We start from the raw sequence: 24,289 nt of genomic DNA on the forward strand, positions 1-24,289 counted from the left end.
AGACCCATGCAAGCAACATCACCCCATTCTCTACAGGCAGCCCCATGCAAGCATCACCACCCCCCCATGCAAGCATCACCACCCCATTCTCCCCAGCAGCCCCATGCAAGCAACACCACCCCATTCTCCCCGGTCAGACCCATGCAAGCAACATCACCCCATTCTCTACAGGCAGCCCCATGCAAGCATCACCATCCCCCCATGCAAGCATCACCACCCCATTCTCTCCAGGCAGACCCATGCAAGCAACATCACCCCATTCTCCCCAGGCAGACTCCCGCTTACCTGATCTATGACTTTGGAGAATGACCCCCATAATACCCCAAATCTTGCACAAAAATCCTCGAAATCCAGCCATGACACACAGCCTCCTCCTGTCTGCTCTGCTCTATGGAGGAAGAGGCAAATCCTGCACAAAACACTCCAAAACCAAATCCTGCACGAAATCCCGCCATGACATCCACAGCTTCCTCCTGGGTAGAGGCTAAATCCAAGTCGGCTAAAGGACCTCTGCCCATGTGACCGGAAGGGGCGGCGCCTCTTCCTCCATAGAACAGACAGAGCAGACACAAGGAAGCTGTGGATATCATGGCGGGATTTCGTGCAGGATTTGGTTTTGGAATGTTTTGTGCAGGATTTGCCTCTTCCTCCATAGAGCAGAGCAGACAGGAGGAGGCTGTGGATGTCATGGCTGGAGTTCGAGGATTTTTGTGCAAGATTTGGGGTCATTCTCTAAAGTCACAGATCAGGTAAGTGGGAGTCTGCCTGGGGAGAATGGGGTGATGTTGCTTGCATGGGGCTGCCTGGGGAGAATGGGGTGGTGTTGCTTGCATGGGGCTGCCTGGGGAGAATGGGGTGATGTTGCTTGCATGGGGCTGCCTGGGGAGAATGGGGGGGGTGGTGTTGCTAGCATGGGGCTGCCTGGGGAGAATGGGGGGGGTGGTGTTGCTCGCATGGGGCTGCCTGGGGAGAATGGGGGGGGTGGTGTTGCTCGCATGGGGCTGCCTGGGGAGAATGGGGGGGGGTGGTGTTGCTCGCATGGGGCTGCCTGGGGAGAATGGGGGGGGGGTGGTGTTGCTCGCATGGGGCTGCCTGGGGAGAATGGGGGGGGGTGGTGTTGCTCGCATGGGGCTGCCTGGGGAGAATGGGGTGGTGTTGCTCGCATGGGGCTGCCTGGGGAGAATGGGGTGGTGTTGCTCGCATGGGGCTGCCTGGGGAGAATGGGGTGGTGTTGCTCGCATGGGGCTGCCTGGGGAGAATGGGGTGGTGATGCTCGCATGGGGCTGCCTGGGGAAAATGGGGGGGGGGTATTGCTCGCATGGGGCTGCCTGGGGAGGATGGGGGGGTATTGCTTGCATGGGGCTGCCTGGAGAGGATGGGGGGGGGGGGTGCTCGCATGGGGCTGCCTGGGGAGAATGGGGGTGGTGGTGTTGCTCGCATGGGGCTGCCTGGGGAGGATGGGGTGATGTTGCTCGCATAGGGCTGCATGTGCATGCTGGTGGGGGGGTCTGCCTGGGGAGAATGGGGTGATGTTGCTTGCATGGGTCTGCCTGGGGAGAATGGGGTGGTGATGCTTGCATGGGTCTGCCTGGGGAGAATGGGGTGGTGTTGCTTGCATGGGTCTGCCTGGGGAGAATGGGGTGGTGTTGCTTGCATGGGGCTGCCTGGGGAGAATGGGGTGGTGTTGCTTGCATGGGGCTGCCTGGGGAGAATGGGGTGGTGTTGCTTGCATGGGGCTGCCTGGGGAGAATGGGGGGGGGGGTGCTTGCATGGGGCTGCCTGGGGAGAATGGGGGGGTGGTGCTTGCATGAGGCTGCCTGGGGAGAATGGGGTGATGTTGCTTGCATGGGGCTGCCTGGGGAGAATGGGGTGATGTTGCTTGCATGGGGCTGCATGTGCATGCTGGTGGGGGGGTCTGCCTGGGGAGAATGGGGTGATGTTGCTTGCATGGGTCTGCCTGGGGAGAATGGGGTGGTGTTGCTTGCATGGGTCTGCCTGGGGAGAATGGGGTGGTGTTGCTTGCATGGGGCTGCCTGGGGAGAATGGGGGGGTGGTGTTGCTTGCATGGGGCTGCCTGGGGAGAATGGGGTGGTGTTGCTTGCATGGGGCTGCCTGGGGAGGAATGGGGGGTGCTCGCATGGAGCTGCCTGGGGAGGATGGGGTGGTGTTGCTCGCATGGGGCTGCCTGGGGAGGATGGGGTGATGTTGCTCGCATGGGGCTGCATGTGCATGCTGGTGAGGGGGTCTGCCTGGGGAGAATGGGGTGGTGATACTTGCATGGGTCTGCCTGGGGAGAATGGGGTGGTGTTGCTTGCATGGGGCTGCCTGGGGAGGATGGGGTGATGTTGCTCGCATGGGGCTGCATGTGCATGCTGGTGGGGGGGTCTGCCTGGGGAGAATGGGGTGATGTTGCTTGCATGGGTCTGCCTGGGGAGAATGGGGTGGTGATGCTTGCATGGGTCTGCCTGGGGAGAATGGGGTGGTGTTGCTTGCATGGGGCTGCCTGGGGAGAATGGGGTGGTGTTGCTTGCATGGGGCTGCCTGGGGAGAATGGGGTGGTGTTGCTTGCATGGGGCTGCCTGGGGAGAATGGGGTGGTGTTGCTTGCATGGGGCTGCCTGGGGAGAATGGGGGGGGGTGCTTGCATGGGGCTGCCTGGGGAGAATGGGGGGGGGTGCTTGCATGGGGCTGCCTGGGGAGAATGGGGGGGGTGTTGCCTGCATGGGGCTGCCTGGGGAGAATGGGGTGGTGTTGCTTGCATGAGGCTGCCTGGGGAGAATGGGGTGATGTTGCTTGCATGGGGCTGCCTGGGGAGAATGGGGTGGTGTTGCTTGCATGGGGCTGCCTGGGGAGAATGGGGTGGTGTTGCTTGCATGGGGCTGCCTGGGGAGAATGGGGTGGTGTTGCTTGCATGGGGCTGCCTGGGGAGAATGGGGGGGGTGCTTGCATGGGGCTGCCTGGGGAGAATGGGGGGGTGGTGCTTGCATGGAGCTGCCTGGGGAGAATGGGGGGGGGGGTGTTGCCTGCATGGGGCTGCCTGGGGAGAATGGGGTGGTGTTGCTTGCATGAGGCTGCCTGGGGAGAATGGGGTGATGTTGCTTGCATGGGGCTGCCTGGGGAGAATGGGGTGATGTTGCTTGCATGGGGCTGCATGTGCATGCTGGTGGGGGGGTCTGCCTGGGGAGAATGGGGTGATGTTGCTTGCATGGGTCTGCCTGGGGAGAATGGGGTGGTGTTGCTTGCATGGGTCTGCCTGGGGAGAATGGGGTGGTGTTGCTTGCAAGGGGCTGCCTGGGGAGAATGGGGGGGTGGTGTTGCTTGCATGGGGCTGCCTGGGGAGAATGGGGGGGTGGTGTTGCTTGCATGGGGCTGCCTGGGGAGAATGGAGGGGTGGTGTTGCTTGCATGGGGCTGCCTGGGGAGAATGGGGTGGTGATGCTTGCATGGGTCTACATGGGGAGAATGGGGTGGTGTTGCTTGCATGGGGCTGCCTGGGGAGAATGGGGTGGTGTTGCTTGCATGGGGCTGCCTGGGGAGAATGGGGGGGTGCTTGCATGGGGCTGCCTGGGGAGAATGGGGTGGTGGTGCTTGCATGGGGCTGCCTGGGGAGAATGGGGGGGTGCTTGCATGGGGCTGCCTGGGGAGAATGGGGGGGTGCTTGCATGGGGCTGCCTGGGGAGAATGGGGTGGTGGTGCTTGCATGGGGCTGCCTGGGGAGAATGGGGGGGGTGCTTGCATGGGGCTGCCTGGGGAGAATGGGGGGGTGTTGCTTGCATGGGGCTGCATGTGCATGCTGGACGGGGGGTCTGCCTGGGGAGAAGGGAGAGATGTTGTTTGCATGGGACTGCGTGCTGGAGGGGCCTGCCTGGGGAAGGGTGACTGCATGCTGGGGGTCTCAGTGGGAAGGGGGTCATGTTCCTTGCTAGCGGTGCTGGGTGGCTGTTGGGAAGGGGGGCTGTGTGCTGGAGTCTCTGTTGGGAAGGGGGTCATGTTGTATGCGTGGGGTATCTGCGTGCAGGGGGGTCTACCTGCAGAATGGGGCTGATGTTACTCGCATGGGTCTGTGTGGTGTGGGGGGCTGATGTCACGTGTTGTGCAGGTCAATGTGTGCGATGTCACTTGCGGTGGGGGGTGCAGGGAAGTATAGTGCTGTGTGTGGGGGCGAACAGGGGAGGGGATGAATGATGATGGAGATCTGAGGGATTGATATTACTTGGCATGAGAATCTCTGCCTGATGGTGAGGAGTCGGTCCTGTTAATATTATTATTATTGGGGACACCTGCTGTCAGGTTGATGACTGACCTATGACCTCTGGGAGCGAAACAGCTTTACAACAATGTCTCCAGATCCCTGGCTTTATTCTCTCCTCGCACTCTGTGCTGCTCAGTATTAGCCCGATGGCCACTGGTGTCGGCCACTACTTGTATCCAGTTTTCTGCATGATTTTTTTTTTTCTGTTTTATTCTAGGTGTTGTGACTTTTCCCCATCCTGTGCCCCCCAGAGCAGTGACCTCCCTGCAGATGTCATTACATCACTGGACTTCTTTTCACCAAGTGGAATGGCGGTGCCCCCACAATCCATGTGAGGACCCAAAGGGATGACACCGTGTGCATCTGATAATGTCAGATAGATGAGTATAATTACTTAAAAAAAACAAACCCTTTTTCTCGATTTGCTCTCCCCGCTCTCCCTCTGTCTCCCCGCTCTCCCTCTGTCTCCCCGCTCTCCCTCTGTCTCCCCGCTCTCCCTCTGTCTCCCCGCTCTCCCTCTGTCTCCCCGCTCTCCCTGTCTCCCCGCTCTCCCTCTGTCTCCCCGCTCTCCCTCTGTCTCCCCGCTCTCCCTCTGTCTCCCCGCTCTCCCTCTGTCTCCCCGCTCTCCCTCTGTCTCCCCGCTCTCCCTCTGTCTCCCCGCTCTCCCTCTGTCTCCCCGCTCTCCCTCTGTCTCCCCGCTCTCCCTCTGTCTCCCCGCTCTCCCTCTGTCTCCCCACCTGTCACCCCCAAAATCGATGGTGAGCTAAGCCCACCAGCATCAGGGGCTTATCTACAGCATTCTGTAATGCTGTAGTTAAGCCTCCAATGTATCCTAAAAGATGTGAAAAAGAGGTTATATTATACTCACGCGGGCGGTCCGATCCAAGTCGCGGTCCGGTCCTGGGCCTCCCATCTTGATAGGATGACATCCTCTTCTTGTCTTCACACTGCGGTGCGCAGGCGTCGGGAAAGGTCAGAGAGGCCTGGGGCCTGCACACTGCAGTACTTTGTGCTGGAGCTGCAGCGTGAAGACACGAAGAGGACGTCATCCGATGAAGATAGGAGGCGCCAGACCGGACCGCGATGCCCATCGGACAGGACCGGGAGTGTCCCTGGGTGAGTATAATATAACCTCTTTTTCTAATTCTTAAGGATACATCGGGGGCTTATCTACAGCATTACAGAATGCATTAAAGAATGCTGTAGATAAGCCCCTGATGCTGGTGGGATTAGCTCGCCCTCGATTTTGGGGGTGACAGGTTGCCTTTAAGCACCACAATACAATTTTTGCAGGTAAAGCACAGGGACTTTGGTACAAAATGTGTTTTTTCTTTTTTGTAATTAATCTGTCTTTAATGTTTAATTCATTGTTTTGATTTCTAAAACTCTTTATTATTGATTTGTATGTATGCATACTTATATATTTCTCTTTTTTTTTTTTTATTTCTAACTATTTGACTTGTAATAAACTTGTTTGACAGCTATGAGTTGAAATTTCATTTCCTTGCGGATTTACATTCTATGGGGAAGAGACAAAAGGTCGGGGGTGCAGCAGCTCGGGTGGTGGTGAGGCGGCAGAATGGTTATTGCAGGCTGTAGGCTTTCCTGAAGAGATGGGTTTTCAGGTTCCGTCTGAAGGATCCAAGGGTGGTGGATAATCGGACGTGTTGAGGCGTGGAATTCAAGAGGATGGGGGATATTGGGGAGAAATCTTGGAGGCGGTTGTGTGAGGAACAAGTAAGTGTGGAGGAGAGTAGGAGGTCTTGGGAGGATCGAAGATTACGTGAGGGAAGATATTGGGAGATTAGTTCAGAGATATAAGGAGGGGACAGGTTGTGGATGGCTTTGTAGATCAGTGTTAGTAGTTTGAACTGGATTCGTTGTGGAATTGGGAGCCAGTGGAGGGATTTGCAGAGGGGAGAAACGGGAGTAGAGAGGTGGATTAGCCGGGCAGCAGAGTTGAGGACAGACTGGAGTGGTGCAAGAGAGTTAGTGGGGAGGCCACAGAGGAGGGTGTTGTAGTAGTCGAGGCGAGAGATGAGGGCATGCACAAGCATTTTAGTAGATTGAGGGCAGAGGAAGGGACGGATTCTGGCAATATGTTTGAGTTGGAGGTGGCAAGAGTTTGGACGTGCGGTTTGATGGACAGGGCAGAGTCGAGAGTTACCGTGAGGCAGCGGATTTCAGGTGTGGGAGAGCGTGATGCTGCTTACCATAATAGATAAATCAGGTAGGGAGGATCGGCATTGTCTACATTGAGTTTTAGGAAGCGAGAGGTGAAGAAGGAGGATATGGCTGATAGACACTTCGGGATTCTGGACAGCAGAGAGGTGACATCTGGGCGAGAGAGGTAGATCTGAGTGTCATCAGCATACAGGTGATACTGGAAACCATGGGACTTTATGAGTTATCCTAGGCCAAGGGTATAGATGGAAAAAATTAGGGGCCCCAGGACAGAGCCTTGAGGGACTCCAACAGAGAGAGGGCGGAATGAGCCAATACAGTCTGCTGAGCCTGCGCAACGACCGCAGAGTTGCCCAGATCATACCCCTACTGATTACTGGGTGGCCACCCTGCTGGATCCCTGCTGCAAAGACAAAGTACCATTATTACTTCCATCACTGGAGCGGGATGGCAAAATGTGTGAATACAAGCACATGCTGGTAGGGGCACTACTGACGGCATTCCCACCTGACAGAAGAAACACAAGGCAGAGGAGGAAGAAGTCGCCAACGCAGCTGGGGCACCACCTCAGAAGGGAGGGTTAACATGGCTAAAATGTGAAAAAAATTAATCAGCATGACACATCATCCAGCACCACCATCTGATACGGTCTATACAACCAGGTGCCAGCGTTAACAACATGGTGGAAGAGTACATGTCTATGTCCACACATCTGCATGTACTAAGTTGGGTCTGCCCATTTAACTTCTTGGTTTCCAAACTGGACACATGGCCTAGGCTTGTACTTTTTGACTTGGAAGTGCCGGCATGCCCCGTGGCAAGTGTAATGTTGGAACATGTGTTTATCACAGCAGGGGATATCACACGTGGGCGCATCTACCTGTCCAAAGTCAACGTGGGCACTCTCGCATTCATTAAAAGAAACCAGGAGTGGAGTCCACAGGACTTGTCTGTACCTCTGGCAAACCAGACAAATGTACCATCTGCACCAAGACATTGTTATATTTTATTTGCCATTTGTTTTATTTTGGGGCCTTACCAAAAAGGAAGAGAAATAAAATCCACAAAAATAATGTTGGATACCATCAGACCTGCCTCTTCCACCTACACTGCAATGTCCACCTCCTGCTAGTCCACCTACACCACCACCTCCTCCACTAGGACATCCGACTACGGTATCTACATTGTTCTTTTTTATTTTATATTATGTTCTTCTAAATGCTGTCCCTAAAAAAAAACAAAAAAAAAAAAAACGGTTGCATACCTCATCCCCTGCCTCTTCCACCTTCATCGCCACATTTGCCTCAAGCTCATCCACCTACTACACCTCCTCCTACATTTGGACCTATGCCTCTTTTTTCAAGATTATTATTATTACTTTTTATTCTCTGTTATTTTAAATGATCTTACTATCCATATTTGTTTTCAGGGCTGTTGTCCTGCTTACCCCCTTTTTGTTCCATTTTTCACCTTTACCGCTTACTACCCCCATTTTACAGCACGAAAGTTCGAGACCACATTGGCTGTGAGCTGGTCTCATTATGCTGGGAAGGGCCCAGTAAACATTTACCTTTTCAGCCTATTAATCAGTGAACAGCTGTCTGCTTTTTCGTAGCTGGTCATTAAAAAATTAATTGGGGCCCCCTCCATTTTTAATAACCAGCTAAGGCAAAACAGACAGCTAAGGGCTGATGTTAAAAAGCTGTGAAGGTCCATGGATATTGGCCCCTACCAACACTAATAAGACTAGTCCTCAGCTGCACGCGAAATGGAGCATCTATTAGAAGCGCTAATTCTTGAGCATCGACTCAGCTGTTCCTGATTGCTTTTGTGGAGTGGCAATTGGGGTAATATATACAGCTCTGGCAAAAAATTAAGAACCCACCACATCAAAACCCTGTCATGGGCAGCCCATTCTCCAGACCTGAACCCAATTGGAAAACTTGGAATGTAATCAAGAGGATGATGGATAGTCACAAGCCATCAAACAAAGAAGAACTGCTTACATTTTTGCGCCAGAAGCAGTGTGAAACACTGCTGGAAAGCATGCCAAGATGCATGTAAGCTGTGATTAAAAATTATGGTTATTACACAAAATATTAATTTCTGAATAGTGATGGGCGAGCACTAAAATGCTCGGGTGCTCGTTGCTCGGGTCGAGCAAATTGGAATACTCAGGTACTCGGCCAGAACAGCGAACCCAATATAAGTCTACGGGAGACCCGAGTATTTTTACTGCGATCCCCCCCGGGGGTCCTTTTAATTTCTAAAAACATCTGAAAATGATGGAAACACTGCTCAAAAGACAAAGGAACATCATGGGGATAAGCCCTAGAAGCATTCCTGACTCCTAGTTCACAGCCTTAGGTCGGTTTCACACTTGCGTTGGTAGCAGCTGCGGACTTCCTCCGTGAAGCCCCGCCCTCCGCCGCTAGCTCCGCCTATTTCTGCATGCGGCCGGTGTTCTGAAATTTGTCGGCATGTCGTAGATAGTAGGGATGGGCGAGGCTACAGAGTCACGTGGCGCAAACTGACCAATCACGGCCAAGCAACAGCTGAAGATGCAGGGTGGAGAGAAGAGGAGCTCTGGGCGGCAACATGCCTGAAAATTTCAGGGACGGGCGTGTATACACTCCCCTTCTCGGCATGTAGTCACTCCCCGCTGCTTTAATCACCCCCCTTTGCAGAAATGAAGACGCCCTGAAATTTCTGAGCATAGTAACGCCCCCCTCCCTTTGTCACGCCCCCTCCCTCACTATTGTGGTTTTAACCAGGCCCCCAGGTGCCATACTCACGCCCGTCCCTGAAATTTTCAGGCATGTTGCCGCCCAGAGCTCCTCTTCTCTCCACCCTGCATCTTCAGCTGTTGCTTGGCCGTGATTGGTCAGTTTGCGCCACGTGACTCCGTAGCCGCGCCCATCCCTACTATCTACGACATGCCGACAAATTTCAGAACACCGGCATGCAGCCTGTGTACCTATATTTAACATTAGGTACGCAGGTCGTGCCGCAGTATGCGGATGCTTCCGCATGCGTCGTTTTGACGATTCGGAGAAAAAAAAAATTGCTACAAGCTGCGTCCTATGCTGGTCTCCGCATCGTCAAAACGACGCATGCGGCAACATCTGCATACTGCGGCACGACCTGCGTACCTAATGTTAAATATAGGTACACAGGCTGCATGCCGGCCGCATGCAGAAATAGGCAGAGCTAGTGGCGGAGGGCAGGGCTTCACGGAGGAAGTCCGCTGCTGCTACCAACGCAAGTGTGAAACCGGCCTTAATCATTTTTTTCCGAGATTCATGCCATTTTTCCCGGTGCCACAAAAAACACATTAAAACGAAACCAAAATGGGTTTTGCTGCGAAATATGTCAAGGTACATCCTTTGTAGGTTAATCACTTGCCTGTAAGGCCAAATATTTAACCCCAGACCGAAAATTTCCTCTCCCTCTTAGGCTTAGTTCAGACGCAGCGTTTTTGAAGCGTTTTTCAACTTTAACATTGCTTTCAACCACTACAAATGCATTCACTGGGAAATGTCAAAAATACTTTTCAAAATGTATTTTACAATTGCAAGGTAAGGATGCATTCCAACTAGCGCTGGGGTCCGCCAGGAGGGGATCCGTAATGGATCTGACCTCCTGGTGACCCCAGCTAAGGCTGGCGGAATCCCGCCATTCCGGCAGCCTTAGCTGGAGTTACCAGGAGGTCAGATCCATTATGGATCCCCTTCTGGCGAACCCCAGCGCTACTGGGAACACAGCCTAAGTGTGTATATTTCAAAACATAATTATGTGCATAAAACAACAAAAAAGTCAGTAAATGGGCACGCCAAATATAGGCATTTTATATGCAATATTTTTATGAAAACATTTTTTGGTTGTAGCAAACTTGGTGCAGGAATATTTATTTGTAACTTTACATATTCCCCCGACAATTCTCGCATATTATTTTTTCGGCCGAATGTTCCTTGCATACATTTTGTCCGCAAGTAGAACAGAAACGCTCCGATTTTCTTTCCTTCTTTGCTGGACAAATATAGCAGCGCTGTCATGCAGAATCCACACTCTTCCCAGCAATAGCAGAGTCATAAAAGTTCTTCCGCAGCAACAATACAGACAAAAAGATTGAGTATCACATGTAAACCTAGTACAGGCCTAAAAGGCCCCAGGTGCGTGAATATGGGGTAGTCCCAAAAAAAGGTGTTGAGGGAGGATCTAAGGTGATCCTTCACGGTTAACTCAGTGATTTCCAAATTAATATACAAGGTGTTGCCGGCAACTGAAAATGACCAGACAGAGACGTGTGTCTCTGTTTGGGGGGGATCAAGCTGATCTCTCTAGCCCCCGTTTATTGTGTATGACTTATCATAGTCATAGAAATTATACTTCAACCAATTAGCATAAGAACACGCTCACAGTTCTTAGCCTATAAGAATGCAGGAACAATCTGTGCGTCAAAGTCTTCTAGAACAATACACCCTCAGTCTCACGTTCTACCGAGGTTGCAACAATCAAGGTCTCATCAAAGTCTCATAACAGCTGAAAACTTAAGCCTACTAACAAAATTTATATCAAAACAACAAAATGGAGTCGAAAAACACAAAATGGAGAATCTTTCTTAATTGCTTCCTTCACAAAGGTTGTTATACCGATATGTCTGTAACATAAAAATATATGACTAACTGGAAATTACTAACAACTATATACCTGAGGAATACCTAGAGTTTCAAAATTCTAACTAAAGTACTTTTACAGAAAATAGAAAACAAGTAACCTGGCAGGCCTGCGAGGCCCCAGGTATGCGTTCTAGGGTTAAACTGAGATATCATGGAGTCATCAGACGAGTGGCCATAAACCACTAGAATATAAAAGCCACAAGGATTTAGATCAAACCACCACAGGCAGACTTTCAGTAAACCTTAATGTTTTACAATGACAAACAGCAAACATATAGAGGCTTCGAACTGTTTCTGAAGTGAGAAAACAAACATTTATCAAGATTGTGTCACTATGAGCATTGTCTGTCACATCTGTAAATGTTTTACAAGAAATGCAGCTATGTGATTGTCTGAATGCATTTGGTGTACAGTATTTCAATCTTGTTTACAAATCGCCATTTGTATATTCGCCATTTGTACATTTGAGGCAGCCAAAGTTATGGCTCTCAAGGAGAGAAACTAATATAGTGGACAAAGAAATATTTGTAATAAACTACTGAGCCAAACTAACATCATTGCATTATCAAATTTATATGAAGTGTTTTGTGTCCAATTTGCGCAACCAGGCAACACAAAAAGGAGCTTTTCCAGTGAGCTCTTTAAGGTACACAAATGTGAAGTGTTTGCCATCAAGGATGTGGTTTCACCAATGGGGGGTACCTTTTTTAAAAATATACTATTGCCATCACAGCCACCCATGCCCAAACTTTACGGGCCTATAACAATACAAAGCATGTTCACCCAGGTCATGTCATCGGAGATAAGGAAGAGACATTGCAGGAGACAGAGTTAAGAATTAGGGCCAATGTAGTGGTGTGGGTCTCTGAGACTTGTAATGCAGTGCATGATCTGCCAAACAATTCCCCAATGGGGGTACCTTTTTTAAAAGTGCACTAGTGCCATCGCATGCCCCTAGCCCAAATATCAACGGCCTATAACAGTACTGAGCACGTTTACCCTGGTGATCTAGTGGCAGGAACATTTTAGATTGCAGGAGACCGAGTTAAGAAGTCGGCCCAATGGAATGTCATGCCCAATTCCCCAATGTGGGATCCTTTTTAAAAAAAATAAGAGAGTGCCATCACAGCCCCCTTGGCCAAAATGCACCGTACAGAGCACGTTCACCCTGGTGATCTACTGGCAGATACAGGACAGATTGCAGGCGACCGAGTTAAGAAGTAGGCCCAATGTAATGTCATGCCCAGTTCCCCAATGTGTTGTCCTTTTTTTAAAAAAAATAAGTGCCATCACAGCATCCTTGGCCAAAATGCACCGTACAGACCACGTTCACCCTGGTGATATATTGGTTCTCGATGAGGAGGATGAGGATAAGAACAAACAGACCAAATCTGTAAGCGTATACCCATGTGGGATTGTGAAGAGGTGCATGAGAATACGCCTCCCCAAAAGAGAGAATGTATTTGAGGTTATGTTTCGCTGTTTTCACTTGGTGGTGTACAGAAGTCTTTCCCAATCCAGGCCTTGTTCATTTTTATAAGAGTCAGCCTGTCAGCATTTTCAGTTAACAGGCGGATGCGCTTTTCTGTTATAATTCCACCAGCGGCACTAAAACCCCTCTCTGACAGAACGCTAGCAGCAGGGCAGGCCAGGACCTCCAAGGTGTAGAGAGCCAGTTCATGTCACGTGTCCAGCTTGGATACCCAATAATTCAAAGGCACATAGGAATCCCAGAGGATGTTTGTACGATCTGCAAGGTACCCCCTCACCATCTTCCCAAACATTCCACTTCTTGTGACAGCGCCCCTTGCCTCTGTGCCGCCACGATGGGAATGTCTGAGAAAACTGTCCCAGAACTTGGCCATTGTTCCCCTGCCTGAGCTGGATTGTACTTCTGTCTCTCTCTTGCTTGGAGTCCTTGGTTGTACAACAAACTCTTGACGTCTGCTGCCAGCGTTCTCACATGGGAATTTTCTAAGTAATTCCGCTACAAGGGCCCTGTGGTACTGCAACATTTTAGTACACCTCTCTGCCTCAGGCAGAAGAGATTGAAAGTTCTCCTGGTAGCGTGGGTCTAGAAGTGTCACCAACCAGTAATGAGTGTCACCCAAAATTTTGATAATCCGAGGGTCACGTGAAATACAGTGCAACATAAAGTCAGCCATGCGTGCCAGACTGCTAACAGGCAAGACTTCCGTGTCCACATCAACAGGACGACTGACGATGCTGTCCTCCTCCTCCATCCTGTCCTCAGGTCATCCCCACTGAACAGAAGCTAATACAGATGTGTTTGTAGTACCATCTATAGCACATGAAAGTAGCTCCTGTTCTTCCTCCTCCTCCTCATTGCCTACCAATCCAGGTTGAGAAGACATAAGGCTGGGCTGAGTGTAATCCCCCTGTATGTTTCCTTGCTCAATGTCCTCGTGCTCCGCCTGCAATGCATCCTCTCTGATTGTGAGCAGAGAGTTTTTCAGAATGCTGAGAAGCGGGATAGTGATGCTAATTATGGCATAATCGCCACTCACCATCTTAGTGCAGTCCTCAAAAGTTTTGGAGGATGTTACATATGTCTGACATCCATGTCCACTCCTGAGGTCTTATGTGTGGAGTCTGACCTGAAATTCGATGGCCTTGTTGATGTTGGTAGTCAACAACGGCCCTCTTCTGCTCACAAATCCTTTCCAACATATGCAGCGTGTTGTGAATTCTGCTCTTGGGCTCCCTCCGGTGGTTGTAAGTGGTACTGCTCCTGATCTCAGCAGTCATCAGGTGCTTTCACTTACTACCAATTCTGACTGGGCTACTTATTCTGGCTGGATCCTTTAGTCAGTGCCAGTTGTCCATTGTTTTCTGGAGGATTCACATCTCTGCTTGGTTTCTCCTGCTGGATTGTCCAAATCATCAAAGATAAGTCCTGGCTTTGTTTTTGCAGTCCACATGCGGTGGACTTTATAGCTCAGTGAATTGCTATGTTTTTCTTGTCCAGCTTTGTCTGTGTAAGGATTTATTCAGCCAAGCTGGAAGCTCTGGAGTTGCAGAGTTACCCTCCATGCCTTTAGTTGGGTGTGGAGATTTTCGTATTCTCTGTGGTGGATTTTTGTAGTATTTTAATACTGACCGCACAGTACTCTGTCCTGTCTTTTCTTTCTAGCTAGCGTGGCCTCCTTTGCTAAATTCTGTTTTCAGTCTGCGTATGTAATTTCCCTCTCTTCTCACAGTCAATATTTGTGGGGGGCTGTCTTTCCTTTGGGGATTTTCTCTGAGGCAAGATAGTTTTCCTGTTTCTTTCTTTAAGGGTAATTAGCCCTCCGGCTGTGACGAGGTGTCTAGGGAGTGACAGGAACATCCCACGGCTACTTCTAGTTGCGTGTTAAGTTCAGGGTCTGCGGTCAGTATAGAGGCCACCTACTCCAGAGCTCGTCCATGCTGCTCCTGGGCCACCAGATCATAACAGCAGCGTAGAGTTCCAGCGCGTGGGGATGGGGACATCACACAATAGTCGGTGAGCTGGAATCTGAAAATGCTGCTGAAGCATGGCAAGGGCGGCTGAAGCTGTAGCTGACTTTCTAAAAAGGTCAGACGACAGATGGCATACTTTCACTAGCAGATCCGGCAGCTCCGGGTAGCTTTTCAGAAATCGTTGAACCAAGAGGTTAAGCACATGGGCCAAGCAAGGTGTGTGTATGAGCTCACCTTGCCTCAGAGTAGCCATCAGGTTATGGCCATTGTCACACATGACCATGCCTGGCTGTAGGTTCAGTGGTGTCATCCAAACATCTGACTGCTTTTTCAGCGCTGTCCACAACTCTTCTGCATTGTGCGGTTTGTCACCTATGCAGATTAGCTTCAGCACAGCCTGTTGCCGCTTGACTGAGGCAGTGCTGCAGTGCTTCCAGCTTCTGACTGATGTGTTGATTTCAGAGATGGAGGATGAAGAGGAGGAGGAGGAGGTGCAGGAGCTGTAGACTGTGGGGGCAACCCTGATTGACATAGGGACAGAAATCCTCAGCATGGGGAGGATGTGTTCCATCCCAAGGTCCAACTGGGTCCCGGCTTCCACTATGTTAACCCAGTGTGCCGTCATTGAGATGTACCGTCCCTACCCACAAGCACTTGTCCACGTGTCCGTGGTTAGGTGGACTTTCCCGGTAACAGCATTGTTGAGGGCACGGGTAATGTTGTGGGACACATGCTGGTGTAATGCCGGTACAACACACCGGGAGAAATAGTGGCGACTGGGGACCGAGTACCTTGGGATGACCGCCCCCATCAGGTTGCGGAATGCTTCCGTCTCAACAAGCCTAAAAGGCAGCATTTCTAGCACAAGCAGAAGAGAAATATTAGAATTGAGGACTGTGGTCTGTGGGGCGTTGGCTGGGTATTTCTGCTTGCGTTCCAAAGACTGGGTTATAGACAACTGAACGCTGTGCTGGGTCAAGGACGTGGACGGGCTTGCTGATGGTGGTGCTTGACTGTGGGCCACAACAGGTGCAGGGCTAGAGGCATCTTCACATGCACGGTGTACTGGGGATTGGCTTCTATGCAAAACAGTGGAAGAAGCAGTGGTGTGACCAGCAGGCAGTGGTCCTCGAGCCTGGGGTTCAGCCCACAAAGTCAGGTGCTTTGCTTGCATGTGCCTGATCATGCTGGTGGTCAGGCTGGTTGTTTTGCTACCCCTGCTGAAGCAGGCATGGCAGGTGCTGCAAATGGCCTGTTTAGGGTTATCGGCAGAGTCTGTAAAAAATAGCCAGACTCGGGAAGATCTCACAGGTGGAATGGCAACTTCACTCTTCACTAGTCTGTGGCCACCATACTGCTTCTTCCTGCCTGTTGGGGGATATGCCTCCTTCCCCATTTGTGCTGCTGTCCTCGCTACCCATGTCCTCCTGCCAGCTTGGGGCAGTTACTATGTCATCCAGTACCTCGTCTTCCACATCTGCACCCTGCTCCTCCTCCTGACTTTCTAGAAATTGTGTCTCATCATGGTCCACCTTTTGTGACACTTTCCCACCATTGCCTTCGTGTGACTGGGGCTGGTCAAAGCTTTGGGCAGCTCTACATCCGATCTCATCTTTGCCCACTTCAAGTTGACTGGGAGAGATTTCTGAATCTTGAAATGGAAAACTGAACAGCTCTTCAGGGTGTCCAAGTGTGGGATCAGTTGTCTCAGGGCACTCGGCATGGTGGGAGGAAGGAGGATCAGGGTGAGGAATATCCTGGCCTCACTCACGGCTACTCAGACTTGACCGTGCGGAAGACAAGGTGGTGGTGGTGGTGGCTAAGTGACTGGAAGCATTATCCGCTATCCAACCAACAACCGTTACACACTGCTCTGGCTTCAATAGTTGTGTGCTGCGGTCCACTAGAAACTGGGACAGGAATGTCGAGCGAGAAGATGTGGGTCTTTGTTGTTGCCCACTTTCACCTTGCCCACGGCCTCATCCTCTGGATGCACCATCAGCATCACGTGCACTTCCCCGTCCCTTGCCTTAACCATTTTAAATGGACTACTGCACTATTTCAAATGCTCAACACAAATGTCTTTATTAGTAGCAAAATAATATCTGATCAGTATGCCTGCAAATCTATGATTTTTCAAACCCAAACACCAGGCAGGCCTCAGCCTGACCTAACAGACTGTATTCAATTTTTTTTTTTAAAGTTAATTTATGCAAAATAGTGCTGTATAGAATTTGAGTATCACACAGCCAAAAAATAAGTACACCAGCCTCCAATGCCCAAACTTGGAGCACAGAGATATATGACGGCTGTAACGGAAATACCACACTGGCAAATCTGTGGCCTTTGAATTTTTTTGATACGAAATAGTGCTGTATAGAATATGACTATCACACAGTCAAAAAATAAGTACACCGGCCTCCAATGACCAAACATGGAGCACGCAGATATATGAGGCCTTTTTCAGTGAATTTAAAACACCAAAAAAAGGGAGCACAAGGGTCGCACAGACAACTATGCTACGTATGCCTGACAAACTATAACTTTTCAACAGACCTCAGTCTGACAGAACAGACTGTATTTTTTTTTTGGGGGGGGGAATTTTTGAAAAAAAAAGAAGGAAAAATAGGTATATAGACAGTAAATAAGCTGCAGCAGCAGGCAGTTATGGAGCTTTTGGAGGGATGCAGTGGGAGCAATGGACGCACATACAGTGCCTGCAGGCCTTGCACTGATGTGGATATGCTATGCCCTGCCTGCCTAGCGCTGCAATATCGGGACCCACAAATTAGCCCTAAAAAGGACTTTTGGTTTCTGAGGAGTTGTGGATGTAAGAGTTGCAGACCTACACTAACTCTAAAACCACGATTCCGACCCTATCTCGGCAGCAGCTCTCCCTATTCTCGCTGAAACGGGAACAGAATGCGGCGAGCAGGGCCTCGCCAGGTCTCTTATACTCGGGATGATGCTGTATGGCCCAGCCAATCACTGCACGACACAACAAAGATGGCTGCCGTGTTTCATGGCCTGGCAGACAATCCCTGCACCGTGATTGGGTCTCTAAAGTCCGCCAAAACTGCTGGGTGGAGACTGCAGCTACCGCCGAATAATACCGGAAATGCTCGCTGCTCGCCGAGTACCCCGATACTCGGGCGAGTAACGAGTAGTGGCGAGCACGTTCACTCATCACTATTTCTGAACTCTTCCTGAGTTAAAAAATTAGTACTGTTGTTTCTAAATGATTATGAACTTGTTTTCTTTGCATTATTTGAGGTCTGAAAGCACTGGGTTTCTTTTAATTTTGACCATTTTTCTTTGTTAGAAAAAAATACTAAATTTATTGCTTGAAAATTCTGAGACATGTCAGAAGTTTATAGAATAAAAGAACAATTTACATTTTACTCAAAAATATACCTAGAAAGAGAAAAATCAGACAAACTGGACATTTTGCAGTGGTCTCTTAATTTTTGCCAGGGCTGTAAGTATAATTACAACTGTGATTTGTCAAAAATCACAGCTGACATCAAGCCCAGGGTTAGTAAGGCTGGGTTCACATTGCGTTAATGTGTGCACGCTAACGGACAGCGTTGCACGGCGAAAATGTCGCAATTAACGCCGTGCAACGGGGCCGTTAGCGTGCCCATTGACAGCAATGTAAATTTCTCCTGCAGCGCATTACTAGCGCGTGCCTTTTTCGGCTCGCGCTAGTGATGTGCCGTTCTTCTGTGACGCGCCTCGGACGCTGCTTGCAGCGTCCGCGGCGCGCCCGAGGTCCGTTCCCCGCTCTCGCAGATCGGGGATCTGCGAGAGTGGGGACGTTAACGCGACCCCTAACACGGCCCCTAAATAAACATTGCATTAGCGCAATCCGCTAGCGCTAGCGCTAAACGGATTGCCCTAACGCAATGTGAACCTAGCGTGATAGAGAGGTGTCTATGAAACACCCCGTTTACTAACACTGTAAATAAAAATAAAGAAACACAGATTAAAAATATGTAATTAAAATATAAAAACAGACACCCTCTTTCACCCATTTACCAAAAAAAAAAAAAACACCTGCAAGTTCAATGAGATCCACAAGTTCCAGCGTAATCCACATCGAGGTCCCAAGATGATCCCCTGCTCCAATACATACAGAAGCCACAGTGACATCATAAAACGTGACCCCTCCCCGTGTCCGCCGTACACACACTAAGGGCGGCACGGAAGCCGCCACCTCTGAGGTCACTGGAGATTACAGTTTGCGCTTATCACAGTACCCTCTGAGCTGTCACTGGAGGGGAACTCAAGAAGCACAGTGACCGGCAATACGCATAACCTGGCGGAAACATTGTATTAGGTTGGATTGCCGGACTGCCCCCAGCGTGACACATCAGCACTACAGTACGGAAGTCCGACAGTGAACCAGTGGGATCATTACAGTGCATCAGATTGGTGAATCACTGGTGGACTGCGCTGCCCACTAGACTTTGTTATATACAGCAAGCTAAATCTAAGTGGGCAGAAGGACCTGGTGTTTTAGCTGACTAAGTCTGGTATTAAACCACTCACAGGGACCTGGTCCTTTATCCCACTTGGATTTAGCTTTCTCACAGAGAGCAGGCTAAATCCAAGTTGGCAGAAGGACCTGGTCCATTTGGCCAATAATTATAGTATTAACCCCTTCACAACGCATGATGCAGTTACATCAAATAACATAAAAATATCAGAAAAAGAAATATCGCTTTTGCTCCATTTAAAAAAAATAAATTTGGAATTGACATGATCAGAAAGGTCTGACCAAACAAAATGTAAAATAATCTGATCGGTAAACGGCATAACGAGAAAAAAACTAGAAACGCCATAATGACTTTTTTTTGGTCGCCACAACATTGCAATAAAATGAAATAAGAGGTGATCAAAACATGGTATCCGTGCCAAAATGGGATCAATAAGAACGTCCCGCCAAAATAAAAAAAATTCACAACGGCGATGTGGATGGAAAAATAAATAAGTTATGGGAAGGAAAAAATAAAAAATAAACGGAAAAATCGCCCGAGGGATAAAACACTCCTAGGTGCATGCATGGAAAAAAATCTGTGGTTGTGTGATCTACAAAAATGATCACCAGTAAATAAAACGGGACGAGGATGAGATTGGCGCAGAATATTGTACACACTGGGATTAAGGGGAAAATTCGTGTGTATAATTGTCACATATAAATAAATGTGTAATCAGATGTCATATCTAGTCTGCGGCTCAATATTACTGCAAAAAAAATCACATGACAGGATTCATATATATCTATATACAATGAGGGTCCTTCTATCTACTGGGATTTAGCATTCTTATATAGAGCAGGCGAAATCCAAGTCACTAAATGACCTGGTCCCTCTGCCGACTGGGAAATAGCCGACTCTGTGTGAGAAAGCGAAATCCCAGTGCACAGAGGGACCTGGGCCTATAGCCGACTGGGATTTAGCTTTCTCACAGAGAGCAGGCTATTTCCAAGTCAGCAGAAGGACCTGGTCCATTTGGACAATAATTATAGTATTAACCCCTTCACAACACATGATGCAGTTACGTCATATATCATAAAAATATCAGAAAAAGAAATATCGCTTTTGCTCCATTTAAAAAAATAAATTTGGAATTGACGTGATCAGAAAGGTCTGACCAATCAAAATGTAAAATAATCTGATCAGTAAACGGCATAACGAGAAAAAACTAGAAACGCCATAATTACGTTTTTTTTGGTCGCAGAAACATTGCAATAAAATGAAATAAGAGGTGATCAAAACATGGTATCCACGCCAAAATGGTATCAATAAGAACGTCCCGCCAAAATAAAAAAAAATCCCAATGGCGATGTGGATGGAAAAATAAGTTATGGGAAGGAAATTAAAAAAAAACAAAACAAAAAAAAAACCGGAAAATCGCCCGAAGGTTAAACACTCCTAGGTGCATGCATGGAAAAAAATCTGTGGTTGTGTGATCTACAAAAATGATCACCAGTAAATAAAACGGGACGCGGATGAGATTGGCGCAGAATATTGTACACACTGGGATTACGGGGAAAATTCGTGTGTATAATTGTCACATATAAATGTGTAATCAGATGTCATATCTAGTCTGAGGCTCAATATTACTGCAAAAAATCACATGACAGTATATATAGATAGATAGATAGATAGATAGATAGATAGATAGATAGATAGATAGACAATGAGGGTCCTTCTATCTACTGGGATTTAGCATTCTTATATAAAGCAGGCTAAATCCAAGTCGGCTAAAGGACCAGGTCCCTCTGCCGACTTGGAAATAGCCGACTCTGGGTGAGAAAGCTAAATCCCAGTGCACAGAGGGACCTGGTCCTTTAGCCGACTTGGATTTAGCCACAACCCTTCCTCCTGTGTGCCCTGTCTGTTCTATGGAGGAAGAGGCGCCGCCCCTTCCGGTCACATGGGCAGAGGTCCTTTAGCCGACTTGGATTTAGCCTCTACCCTCATTTTAGGCTTCTCTTCTCCAGCAGCCTCAGCAAAACCCAGCTTCCTGCTATCAGGTCTTCGCTCCCCACACCTCTGCCCCGTCCTCCGCTGACCTCGTGGATTCCCCTCACACTCTAGTGATGTGTCGTTCGTGACGAGCGATACAAAGCGCTGGCTCTCTGCTGTGAATGAAAGCAGTCAGCTCTGTAGCGGGAGTGAGCCCAGTCTTTTATTTTTTTTCCTTCCTTGGCATGTGGGAGGAGCAGTCAGGAGAGAGGTAGATGTGGAGTAAATGCTTGTGAGAAATGGAGCAGACAAGCACAGGACAGGGTGGATTTGAAAAGAAAAAAAAGGGCTTCCTACTGTTAACCCTTAAGTGCCCTTAGACTGCACGCATTAGTGTTACCGTCCTTCAGTGCTGGAGTCAGGATCTGAGTTACCTTAAGGTACCTTCACACTGAACAACTTAACAACGATATCGCTAGCGATCCGTGACGTTGCAGCATCCTGGATAGCGATATCGTTGTGTTTGACACGCAGCAGCGATCAGGATCCTGCTGTGACATCGTTGGTCGGAGCTAGAAGGCCAGCACCTTATTTCGTCGCTGGATCTCCCGCAGACATCGCTGAGTCGGCGTGTGTGACGCGGATTCAGCGATGTCTTCACTGGTAACCAGGGTAAACATCGGGTTACTAAGCGCAGGGCCGCGCTTAGTAACCCGATGTTTACCCTGGTTACCAGTGTAAATGTAAAAAACCCCAAACACTACATAATTACATTCCGATGTCTATCGCGTCCCCCGGCGTTCTGCTTCCCTGCACTGTGACAGTGCCGGCTGGCCGCAAAGCAAAGCACAGCGGTGACGTCACCGCTCTGCTTTAGGGCCGGCGCTTACACAGCGCAGGGAAGCGGACGCCGGGGGACGCGACAGACACCGGAATGTAAGTATGTAGTGTTTGTTTTTTTTTACATTTACACTGGTAACCAGGGTAAACATCGGGTTACTAAGCGCGGCCCTGCGCTTAGTAACCCGATGTTTACCCTGGTTACCCGGGGACTTCGGCATCGTTGGTCGCTGGAGAGCGGTCTGTGTGACAGCTCTCTAGCGACCACACGACGCTGCAGCGATCGGCATCGTTGTCTAGATCGCTGCAGCGTCGCTAAATGTGACGGTACCTTAAGTCCCAAATAAAGATATACTGGCCTCATCATGGCATATACTGTATATAGTGTGTATAGGAGGAGGGACTCAGCAGATTGGTATCATAGTATTAGTCAGGACTTAGGAGGATTCGGGACAGGAACATACAGGGAGGATGGATCAGTTGCTGCTGAGGGTAGCATAAGTAATATAAAATGATTTTAGGCAAAACCTGTGGCGAGATCTAGTAAAGCTCCAATCATATATAGTTACACTGGTTTCACACTTGCATATTTTGCATTGCATGTGACAATGGATGCACACGGATCTGTTTGTGCACCCAGTTGTCACCGTTTTCCCATGGATCCGTGAGTCTGCGCATATCTTACTAGACGCACAAAAACGCAACTTGTTGCAGTTTTGTGTCGTCTGAAAAACACGGATCCGTGTGATTCTGTGTGCAGGGATCCTTTATGTGGGACTGAGCATGCTCAGAAGCAAGGGATGTGCTGTATGATAAAGTGATGAAACTGGGATCAGGATGCAGACATAATGTAGACTCTGCATGCTGTGCTGTCAGTGAACGGCCACACTAGAAGGGCTGTGCCCTATGTTATAGTGTGCTAATGTTAATAAAATGTATTGGGAGCCTGTATATAACATGGGGCTCCTGGTTAGGGGCTGCATGGGTGGGTCTGCTTTCACACTAGCACTTTGGTACAGTGCGTTGTGATGTGTAGCAATCCTGATGCATCCCGATCCAGATTGCATCCCTACACTTCACATAGGGACGCACAGACCTGCGTTTGCATCAGGATTTTTCATGTGCTCCCAAAACGCAGCTTGTTGCGAATTTTGAATGTTGCAAAAATCTGCAGACATCCTGGTACATGGCAGCGCGTCCAAAAAACATGATTGTCAATGTAGACGCACCCGAATCAGGATGCCTGCTTCCAATCTGCATGTGGGTGTTACACTTGCGCAGGCTCGGAGCCCCATTTTTTTCTTTTCACTTTCACCAGTCTCCCCTCTCCCCTCTGCCCCAGAAGTCAGAATTTCACATTTCCACCCAAACCCTGATCAGGATGCAGTTCCGTGCGTTTACAGAAAAAATACAGATGCAGATAAATCTCGTTCAAGAGGGAATGACTACAGCAATGTACAAAAAACGCCACATATTAGAAAGTAATACGCTAAAGACTACAAACGAGTAGCAGGGGCCCTGTTCACAAGAGCGAACAATCTGAGGAAACAGCAATGCTGAAAACACGGTCTGTACTGCTTCACTAGAGACTTATACAGGTGTGTAATGAGGCTGTCACCGTACAGGCAAACACCGGGAACCATGACTGTGTAAAACGTATTACTATTTACAAAAACAGCCGGTTTGTGAGCCGAAAGAGCCGGCTCTTTATGGTGAGCGGAGCCGAAAGAACAGGGTCACCGAAAAGAGCCGGACTGCCCATCACTACACCATGGAGCCTCAGCCGTGTGAGGAGAGGACTGAGGGGCTGCACCGTGGAGCCCTGTGAGGAGAGGACCGAGGGGCTGCACCATGGAGCCGTGTGAGGAGAGGACCGAGGGGCTGCACCGTGGAGCCCTGTGAGGAGAGGACCGAGGGGCTGCACCATGGAGCTGTGTGAGGAGACGACTGAGGGGCTCCACCATGGACCCTTGTACAAATGGGAATAGGACGCAGGACTCGGTGTGAGTTCTCTGAGGATGTATTTTAGAAAGGGGTTGATATTACTTGAGTGGGGCTGCATAGGAAAGGTGATGAGGGGCAGTGTGGGGAATGGTGGGGTGATGAGGGGCTTTGTGGGGAATGGGGGGGTGATGAGGGGCTGTGTGCAGGGCTGCCACTAGGAATTTTGGGGCCCCCCTTGAGACTCCGCCCAGGTTCCACCCCAGCCCCGCCTCCACCCCTCATGCCATCCAGAGTCCCACTGCCCTCTCTTGCAAAAACTCCACTTCTGCACCACATCCTCACCAATCACACATTTACAGTTCCCATCACCACATACATGGCCAGCAGCTTTTGTTTTTGCCAAAAGATTTTTTAATCCACCACCAAGACAAGGTAGGCTCTTCTGGCCGGACTGTAC

General features: G+C 49.4%; 1 long non-coding RNA gene across 1 annotated transcript; it reads left to right on the forward strand.

The window, feature by feature from the left end:
- Positions 1-596: 596 nt before the first annotated feature.
- Positions 597-4,658, forward strand: LOC143793090 (uncharacterized). The gene is made up of 2 exons (XR_013220048.1): positions 597-749; positions 4,468-4,658. It is a non-coding gene; the product is annotated as an uncharacterized LOC143793090 (long non-coding RNA).
- The last annotated feature ends 19,631 nt before the right edge of the window (positions 4,659-24,289 follow it).

The sequence above is a fragment of the Ranitomeya variabilis genome, chromosome 1, assembly GCF_051348905.1.
Source record: "Ranitomeya variabilis isolate aRanVar5 chromosome 1, aRanVar5.hap1, whole genome shotgun sequence".
NCBI classification, from domain to species: Eukaryota; Metazoa; Chordata; class Amphibia; order Anura; family Dendrobatidae; genus Ranitomeya; species Ranitomeya variabilis.